Source organism: Drosophila ficusphila, unplaced genomic scaffold, assembly GCF_018152265.1.
Source record: "Drosophila ficusphila isolate 14025-0441.05 unplaced genomic scaffold, ASM1815226v1 contig_286, whole genome shotgun sequence".
In the NCBI taxonomy this organism is placed as follows: Eukaryota; Metazoa; Arthropoda; class Insecta; order Diptera; family Drosophilidae; genus Drosophila; species Drosophila ficusphila.
In genome coordinates this window covers 2,585,214-2,594,729 of record NW_025064189.1, presented here as the reverse complement: position 1 = coordinate 2,594,729, position 9,516 = coordinate 2,585,214, and the positions used below count along the sequence as shown (strand labels likewise).

At 38.9% G+C, this 9,516-nt stretch overlaps 1 long non-coding RNA gene across 2 annotated transcripts; it reads right to left on the bottom strand.

The window, feature by feature from the left end:
* Nucleotides 1-3,221: 3,221 nt before the first annotated feature.
* LOC108089327 lies at nucleotides 3,222-7,998 on the bottom strand. 2 transcript variants are annotated; one of them, XR_001771272.2, is made up of 3 exons: nucleotides 7,712-7,998; nucleotides 4,898-5,131; nucleotides 3,222-4,833 (listed from the first exon to the last, which is right to left on the bottom strand). It is a non-coding gene; the product is annotated as an uncharacterized LOC108089327 (long non-coding RNA). The 2 variants fall into 2 exon arrangements; XR_001771273.2 differs by having other exon boundaries at nucleotides 7,718-7,998.
* Between the last annotated feature and the right edge of the window lie 1,518 nt (nucleotides 7,999-9,516).

Genomic DNA, 9,516 nt, shown 5'->3' with positions numbered 1-9,516 from the left:
TTTCAAGCTCCAAAAATTTGATACCCAAGAAAAAAAAATTAAAAGAAACACTGTAAGGTTACATTTCAACAAAAAAAAAACGTTTTATTTTATTAAAAACAAGGTGGCAATTTTTGGTTAAACCAAATACTATTTAATCGATATTAAAAACCAACTTACCCTTATTGTTAAAAACGATCAGCACTGTTAAATTGAAAGTTAAAAAAATTACTATTAGCTAAGACCTTCAGAAAAAGATTTTATTTATGTAAAGCTTGTTAAAACAGAATATGAAACATAGAAAAATACTTTTAAGACTACCTATAGGCCGATTGGGCTGCTTTAAAGAAGGGTATTGATGAAAAATTATACAAGAATGATGGCAATTATAAAATGTTTTTAAAATGTGGACTTAATGAACACAACTTGACAAACCCTAAAAACCGTAATCAAAAATATTTTTTCTTGGGAGAAATTTAAGGAATTGTTTTAAATAAAAAAAATAAAAATGTTCCAAATGATCATTTTGTTTATTGACTAAAAAAGATTCGAAAAGATACCACAACAATATGCATTTATAATTTGCTTACATTCTGTAAATAAACCTTAACTATTGTGTTTAGGATAGGAACAGTCAAAGGTTCAAAAAATGTATTGCACAGGGAGATGCAATCATTTCTATTTATACACGATCGTTTTAATTTGAAAGCCATCCGCGCACAGAAGTCAAAAGAAGTTTAAGCTTACTACGATACAATTAAATACTCAATAGTTTTTCCATTTATTTATTTTGTGAAATTAAGTAGCAGACGATCACTCATACGCAACCACTGACCAATGAAATTTAGACTCAGCCCTAACGTATGCTACATTTTGTGTATTAAATTCTTTATAGCATACTTATGTGTTTAATTATTGCTTGAAACATAATATCATCTAAACAGCTTGTTTGTATGTATGTTACCAGTTTATGTTCTTTGTAAAAAAAAAAATTTAACAATTAAAAACAATTTAATATCAAATTAAATGTAGCTTAGTATCCGAATTCTGTTCACTTTAAGTGTTTTCTGAAGAAGATTCTATGTTAGCAGATCAACATCTAAAACTTATTTATGTGTAAAACAAATTGTTTTTTCATTTATAATTTTAATGAATTATAAAGATGGGTCCTGCGACTAAGATTATCTAGCTAATCGGAAAAGAAACCACTGGCTTAACATAAATTAATCAAACTTAACTTTATTAGCTATTAACTCGTAATATGTTCTCAAGTTACTTTGAAGACTTTGTTGTGCTTTCATGTGATATGTATCTTAAAGTTAGCATATTTAAATGACAGGTAATTTGTAAGAGAACAATGCTCAATTACCTTAATACCCACAATAAATTTGATCCAGTTATTGTGCATTGTTAAGAGTCATAATATCCCAAGCCAAGCTCGATCGATAAAGGACGGCTGCGAATATATTTATTGTTTTCTGCCAACTACCTGAATACGAATTAGCATCGGGACCATCCCCAACCCGTATATATATATGTTTATATATATAGTCGTATGCGAGAGTAATGTCTTGAGCAGTCGTTGGATCGTGCCCCATAAATCATGCCAAACTTCAGTTTGGGTATAGAAAGTCAAAGTAAACTGCCATCACTTAAAGTCATTCAAGCATTTATTTATGTCAAAACATTGTCCGCTTAGCCGCTGCGAACCTTTTTGGCAAGAAAAAGGAAAGGGGAGGGGGAAGGGAAAAGAGGGTAAGGGAAACATAAACCCGAGGGGTCAGTTGGCCAGTCGAATGTATAACTCAATTAAAGGCGGCTGTGTGCTCACCTCACAGCGGGATATCCTTCGCATTAGCCACTTCTCCGTACCTTTTGGCCCTCTTATGCCTCAGACTCCTCCAAGTTGTCCTTTTTGAATGCTAGACGATGGCACACAGTTTTCCTGCGGCGATCGGGGTCATTGCGGTTTCCAAAGACTGTCGCCCCGAAAAATCTGCAGGATGAGATAACCAGATAGCCGGCTGACTAGACTGCAAAGATGTCATTAGAAACCGGGCACCGATCCTCAATGAAATAGTTTCTTTCTTGGTTTTCGCTGCAGCTTGTCTTTATTATTATCTGGTCGGGGGATTCCTGTGTGGCCCGCATGCGCAATCGGATCGTACTTTTCTTTTCTGCCCACGATCGACCTCCAAGGGCCCTCAACATGATTCTGTTTAACGAGAACAATGTTCTTGCAATTCCAGTCTCTCGGCCACACCGCAACTTCTTCGCTGGCGATCGCCTTTATTCGCGGATTGTGGGGGAGATTGAAGGGGATTCTGGCGGAAATCGGGGGATTCAGGGGCAGGATGAGGGGTAACAACTACACGATGGCAGCGGTCGTGCAAAACTACAGCGACGGGTTGGCAGGTGGCGCCGGCGCCGATTTCAATTTGAATATGAAATGGGAGTCCGACTCAAGGGCTTGCAAATTTGTATTGTCCAATTCGGGTACAAACAGAATACAGATATGAAAGAACTTGCAACATGGCTCGCATTTGAACACTTTGTAATCAGAAAGGAAAAAAATACATACTTGCAAATATGCTGTTTATTTTCTGAGATCAAAGATTTTGTGATTTAGCTTTGTTTGACATTGTGTTGGAAATCAACTCTTGTAAAAACCCCTAAACAAAAATGTACCCTACCATATTACCTTTAAATATTATATCATTAGAATTATTTTTATCTAAGATAGTAATTATAACATAATTTTTTTAGAAGATCAGCTTTGTACAATATAAAAGTTAAATAGAAATAAAATTTCTAAGATAAGGAAGACATTCTAGATAAATAAACTGTAATAGTAGCTCCTCTCCTAAAATGTTTGGCATCGATTTACGTTAATCAATAATTTAAAAGTCATTTTTCTGACTAGCATTCGATACTTTTTGCCTTCCCCGAAAACAACAACAATAAAGATTGAAATATATACAAACGTGAGTCGACACTTCCCTAAATGGCTATATAAATGTCGATCCAGGAAGATGGGGATTAGCAGCAGACGTTTGAAGAGACACGCCCCCCAAATGAGCACAGTAGCGTAGTTAATATGTAATCCCCGACACGTGGAGTAAATTATGTTCCTTGAAGGGCTGCCATTATGAGGAGTGCTCCTTGGACACTCCCCAAAAACAGTGTTGATGCACCATAAAATAGAATCGGGGTGGAAAAATGTGATGTTGATACAAAATATCAGAGCTGACTAGTTTTATTGCATTTTGTGTATATATAAAGGGTACTTAGAAAGTGATCTATGATTATGAGAACCTTAGAAAAAGCAGAAATCTTTAGTTTAAATATTGGTAAATAAGATGAAAGAATACAAACACGAACGCTTTCCTAAACTAAGTACTCAATGAAATTAATCCTAGATGACTTTTAAAAACCAGAATGATCTTAAACTAGTCATGTAAAATTATATACCCCTGCTATAATCTCATTCCCACGTTGTTCGATCTGAAAAGTAGCCGTTGTCACTATCCATAACCCATAAAAATTTTTATGTAACCTACATTTTAAAAAGGGCATGACGAAATCTTAACGTGAGACCTGTCCCTTCGGTCAAGATTCATTGTGAAACTGGCGCCATTCAATGGGATTTCTCCTCGCAGTCCTTTCGTCCTTTTGCCTCCTTCGATAATTGTTTCTTATCGGCGAGACAGTTGTGAATGACAATTTTTTGGGACAATAGCTCGGCTGTGGGTCGTCGTCGCCAGCGGGGGCTATATATGGTTATAATTGCCGGGCGGGACGGGATTACACGACAGGTCGACCTGTCTGCAGCCGCGTATCTGTTACACCGAGTAATGATCGTAATGTCGCACAAGTATCTTTAAGATGCATTCGATACTTCAGTATGAACTACCTGCCCATCTGAATGTTCGATGTTCGATGTCCCTTTTTTTCAACAGCAAAAGGGCTAGTTAATCTCAGCCGACCTCGATAACGTTTTAGTGCTCAATTTTGATTCTACGCCCTTTTGTGGTTTTGGGTCTTTACAACTGTTTATGCCTTTTATGATTTTGTCGTGGCCGTTTCGTTGCTTTTTGGGCTTGGCCATCGTTGTCGTCGTTGGTTGTTGGTTGTCGGCCAGAAACCAAAGGGAACCTGATTCGGAATGGGTCCTTCCTTGCCTACCTCTTACCTCTGTGTGTCGTTTTGGTTGTAATTTAATATCCTAGCTGGCATTGGGACTTTTGTTTAATCATGACAGCCGACCGACTTACTCGAAAAACACACAGTGGTTATCGACGAATGCTATTGGCGTTATGCCGTTCCCTGTTTCACACTTTTGCCTTGGATTCTTGTTTAAGCCCACTGTTTCGTGCGCGGCCATTAAGGTTTTTTCGGAACCCCATCTCCTTCCTAAATGTCCAATTCGATCCAAGACGATCCGATCGAAGGAAGGAGGAGAGAACCTTACCATTTCGGCGCTCATTTAAATATTTTATCATCGCCGCGCTGGCCAGACACTAAAGAGAACTTTATATCTTTTCGGTTCGCTGCGTTTTTATCACTCGAATGAACAAAAACATTTGTTACCAATCAGAGTTCTTAATTTTATGGCCTGTGTTTGCGACAAAAGTGCCGCTTCTTGCTTCTTGCCCCCAGAAGACAACTCGACTCGATTCGACTCGATCGTTTGTCGGCTTTGTCGCAGAAATTAGCCGCGTATTCCTTTAGCGCTTGTATGTGCCCCGGTATCTTAATTGGCTTTGATGCTGCGATGGCTTTTCATAAACGTCAGCACCGGACATCTCCCTCCTCCTTCCATCCAAGTAGTCCACACTCGTATAAAACTGGTATCTGGGAAAGGGAAAACAAACACATGTGCTTAAGAGATAGCTAAATTATTTTAAAGCTCATTTACTTATGTACATCCAGCGACACGGGATCGGGTTACAATAACTCTTCCTCGAGGGTTGAGTGGTTCGGTTAGACTCCTTTTTACTGAGGACTGCGGACTGGTTCAGGGAAATGCATACATGAGCGGAGAAGTCAGTGGGTTATTAAGGAGTTCCTAATTTGGAGTCGGTATATAACCCATTAACAGCCTTTCGACGCGATTTTTTGGTGTTCGAGGGGCAACATTAGCGTCCGATTACTGTAAAGGAAAGACATTAATAAGATTAGTTTGGTTTATGGAAGTAAAAATATAATAAAAGATTTATTTGACATTTTTATGAAAGTGAAAATATAACAAAAGATTTATTAGGCTTTTTTTCGTATATGCTTAAACTTGTATATTAATTTATATTTCCATTTACTCATGCGAAATAAATTCTTTTAAAAGTGTAACCTATATTACAAATGATCAATTTAGTTAAGTTATTACAGTATAGGTTATTATTTATAATTTCTCAGGGTATGATCACGGTTCCTTCAACAAGTTACTTCATGGATGATATAATTTGAAGGTATAATCCCATTCATATTACCACATTTCTTACCTGATGGTCAGCACCTTAATGCAGCAAGCTCACTCACAAACAAAAACAAGCATTTCAATTATTTATGAGGGGCTATTCCTCGCAGTATAAACGAAATATAAACGAAATAAATAGATGCATGCACACAAAGAGAAATTGCAACAATTGACAAATTGCGGGGTATAAATTTTCCCCTTCGAGGCGAAGAGATGTCAACTGTCCCTCGTCCGTGGATAATATGTGGAGCGTAGCCTTTGTCTTTAGAATTATGTTAACTAGCCGAAGAATCGATCGTGCGGGTTTCAAGGGAAGGAAGGAAGGGGAAGGGCAGGGCATAATTTATTCATACGTCAAACAGGCTGTCCATTTAAATGCGAGCATTGCCGGTCTCAGTCCCATTTTATATGGCTATAGCCAGTGCAATGTCAAACGAGAGAAATGAGGATGAGTGGACCGCTGTGGTGGAGGGAAACGCAAATAAAACGCAGCATATTGGGAAAATTTCACGGTCTTTTGGCCGCCAGGCTAACCAACTGGTCAACGGTCGCTTTGCCAGGGGCTAATTTATAGGGCGATTCGGTGGGTGTTTGTCCGTATGTCTGTCCGTTTTGTCCGTATGCCCGTTTGTTTGTCCACTTCCCGTTGCCCCTGTTCATATATTATCCCGCTTCAGATTCAATTTACGGCGGGGGAGTGGAATGGAGTGGAGTAAAGTGGACGGGCGAGTGCGTAAGGGCCAGGTAAATTGAAAAATGGACATTTGTAGTTTGATACCCATTTGGAGTAGAGGACAACGCGAGCGGGCGAGCAGCGTTTTTGTTTCTGGGCAAGTGGTTGATCAGGGTCGACTTTTCGGCTTAGATAAGCTGCTGCCACTGTCGCTGTTACTCCTGCTTTATGCCGTGTTTTCAGTGTTTTCCCCCCTGATATCTCGACAGTGACAGACGGCGAGCAGGGGTTAAAGTTAGGGGTTGCTTTTCGGGTTCGGATGGCTCTGCTGCTGGTTTTCCGACATGCAGATGTGACGGGCGCGGATTTGTTTCGTGTATCTTTGCGACAACTTGATTTTTTGTCAACGCGATGCGATGCGCTTTTCGAAATCAGGGAAATCCTTTTAGGCCTGATGGGTTCGTTTGTCGTTCACCATTCGCCGTTCGCCGTTCGCGAGTGCATTTGACACTTTGTACTTGATGGATTACGTTAATTATTGATTAAATGGGCTTGTACTTGTCAGGACAAAGTAAAATCCATTAGCTATTTGAATATTCACCCGGCGACGCTGCGGCAAAATTAGATTTAAATTTTTTCCGAATTTTATAATTTGACATGAACGGGCGCGCATTTGATGGATGCCTTGGGACATTCAACGGTCAATGAAAAAAAGGAAAAAAATAAAATATGTGAGAAGAGGGTCCGCTGAGGTTGGATACCCCCGGATACTTGCCGCGGTGACATTCCGCTGCTGTCGCCTCCAAGCGCCAGCCCCTCGAAACACACACCTTCGGCTACAGATACAAATATACAGATACTCCCTGCAAATGGGATGCATCTGGATGCGAGGAACGAAGAATCGGTGGACACGCACTAAAAAGCCGGCTGCGGCGATTCAGATTGAGGAGATAAGGCGCGGCGGGCTCTTTCAGAGATGCCGCGTCGTTATTTTTCGGTTGTCGCTTCATCTGCTCTGATTAATTCCCTCTGATGAAATGCCGCTCCCCAGTCGCCAGCCACTTGATGCTGCGCCTTCCCGTACAGTTGCGGCCAGAACTTTAATAGTTATACATCAGCACCTATTTATTGTCAATTGTAAATTATTTCCAATGATTTTGGTTGGATAAAGCTGTACTAATTCACACTTTGTTATAATTAATATAGTAGCAGAGATTTGTTCCTATATTTAGATTATATTAAACCGAATTTTTTAATGTTTTAGTTGTAGAAGTACATTTAAAAAAAACTTAATATTACATTAACAACTAATGACCGCTTTTCTACTATTGGCATCAAACACATAATGGTTTAAATACAGTGTAACATTTGATTGCACATATATTACGTATACGACATGTAAGCTAAAAAGCTGAAGTACCAATATATAGGATTCCGCTACTGATTTTCATTTATTAATTTCTTGAGATTTTCAATCTACTTAGGCCACACCCTATTTTCACACAAGTAACTATTAAATTTTGAATGTAGCTGTAAAAAATATATAAATTATCATTAAATAAACATTTTAATTTTAAAATAAATACCTTTACTATTATTTTGACCTTTGCTGTGTTATGCCGCGGTGGGCACTTGGCATTTCTCAAATGGGGAACTTTGATTTATCGGCATTCCGCCGACAGCACCGCCATTTTGGACGAGTAGGTGCAGCTTGGCAAGTTGCATCGGCGAAAGCGGTTCGAGCTTTCCCTCCCGAGCTTTTTCGGGGACTTGGGAAGCTTTTATCCAAGCACTGCACACGGACCCGATAGTTCGACTTTTCCAACTGCATAGGGTCGGGAAAATTGCCTCGAAAAGCGCGCAGTCTCTTCGACTTTCCGAGGAAAACTCACTGGCTTTGACACAGCTGGCTAATCAGCACAAAATTCCCAGACCAAACGAAATTTCCCACTATTTCCCCCAACCATAAAGTCCCAGTGCTTCCGTTATTTAGGCTCCGCCTGTTAAAAAATGGCTGCGCATTTATCTGCGGCCTGCGCAGCGCAAGTGCGAGCGAGATGGCTGCTGAACGGCAGTTGTCTCGCTCGCACCCGCTTTTCCGTTCCCCTCAACGAATACAAACACAATAGAGTAGAAATACCACGGATGCGATACTGGTTTACTTTTTTTTGTTTTTTTTTCCCACTCCGCTCGTAATCCGTGCAAAACTTTAATTGGTGTTTTGCACTTCTAATGGATCCTGGGAGTGTATTAGACCCGAATCGCAACAGAAAGAGACATTTGTATACACTCGAAATCGCTCGAAACACATGTAAATGTGTGCGCACGTAACCGGGGGTTAAGTGTCCAAAGCCCAACGCTAATATTGATCTGCGATATGTGTCACTCTACGTCGCAGATTTATGGGCCCCATAGTGCCGATTTTCGGTATGGTTAAGCGAAGCAAATCCGTCAAATTAAATGTGTGCTTTACCCCACTGTTCATGGAGTGTTTTTAATTGATTTCGAAATGAACTAACATAAATAACCATTTAGTCAGTTAGTAACACACATAGATATTGCCAAATACTTTTTGTTTTAAATATTATTAATACGTTCTAACACTAATCCGTAACAGTCGATATTTATTTCAGGAAGGTTTTGTAAGACGTAGTTTCAAAATTAGACTTGTATTTTAATCTTATACATTTAAAATGAAAGAAAAGTAGTAAAAGTTAATTTAAAGCTTAAGAGTTTAAATCAGACACTTTAATACAATTGTATAGAGAAAGACCAAATAAATAAGACTTTGCAGATGCCTAACAAAGTTTAAAAATTTAAGACTTTTCAAGGTTCACTATTAGTTGGCGAGGTTTTATAGTACATCAACAGAAAAAGAAAAAAACGCCTAATATATCACTTTTAATTTACTTGTTTCGCGATTAAAGCCAGATTAAAAAGGAGGTTTTAGTTAAATAAATTCCTACAAATATTTGATTGATTTAGTTTTGATCAATATTTGGCTCTACAGTTCAATCACACCATTCAATGACTCGGAACAAAATGTAGTGCTTTAAGTTTCACGAGTGCCGTAGCAGCTTCTTATACATAAGGGATGAATTCATGCTTTAAAGTTATCAATTTATTTTTTTCCCCAGCACACACATCTTATGTGTCTCGCTCCAAATTATTTTGGAATACCAAATTGACTTGTTCGGAGCGTACTCTAAAATTAGAACCTAATTGTTTCATTTCAATACGAAACAAATTGTTTGTGTCGCGCCATTGGATGTTGGATAATTCATTTTTATTAAGAAGAGCTGTCACTTAAAGAGGGCAGACTTATCCGCATGTATTTATATTCCAGCAGGGGAAGATGAATTTGTTGTGAATATTGTGGACGACAGCTTGC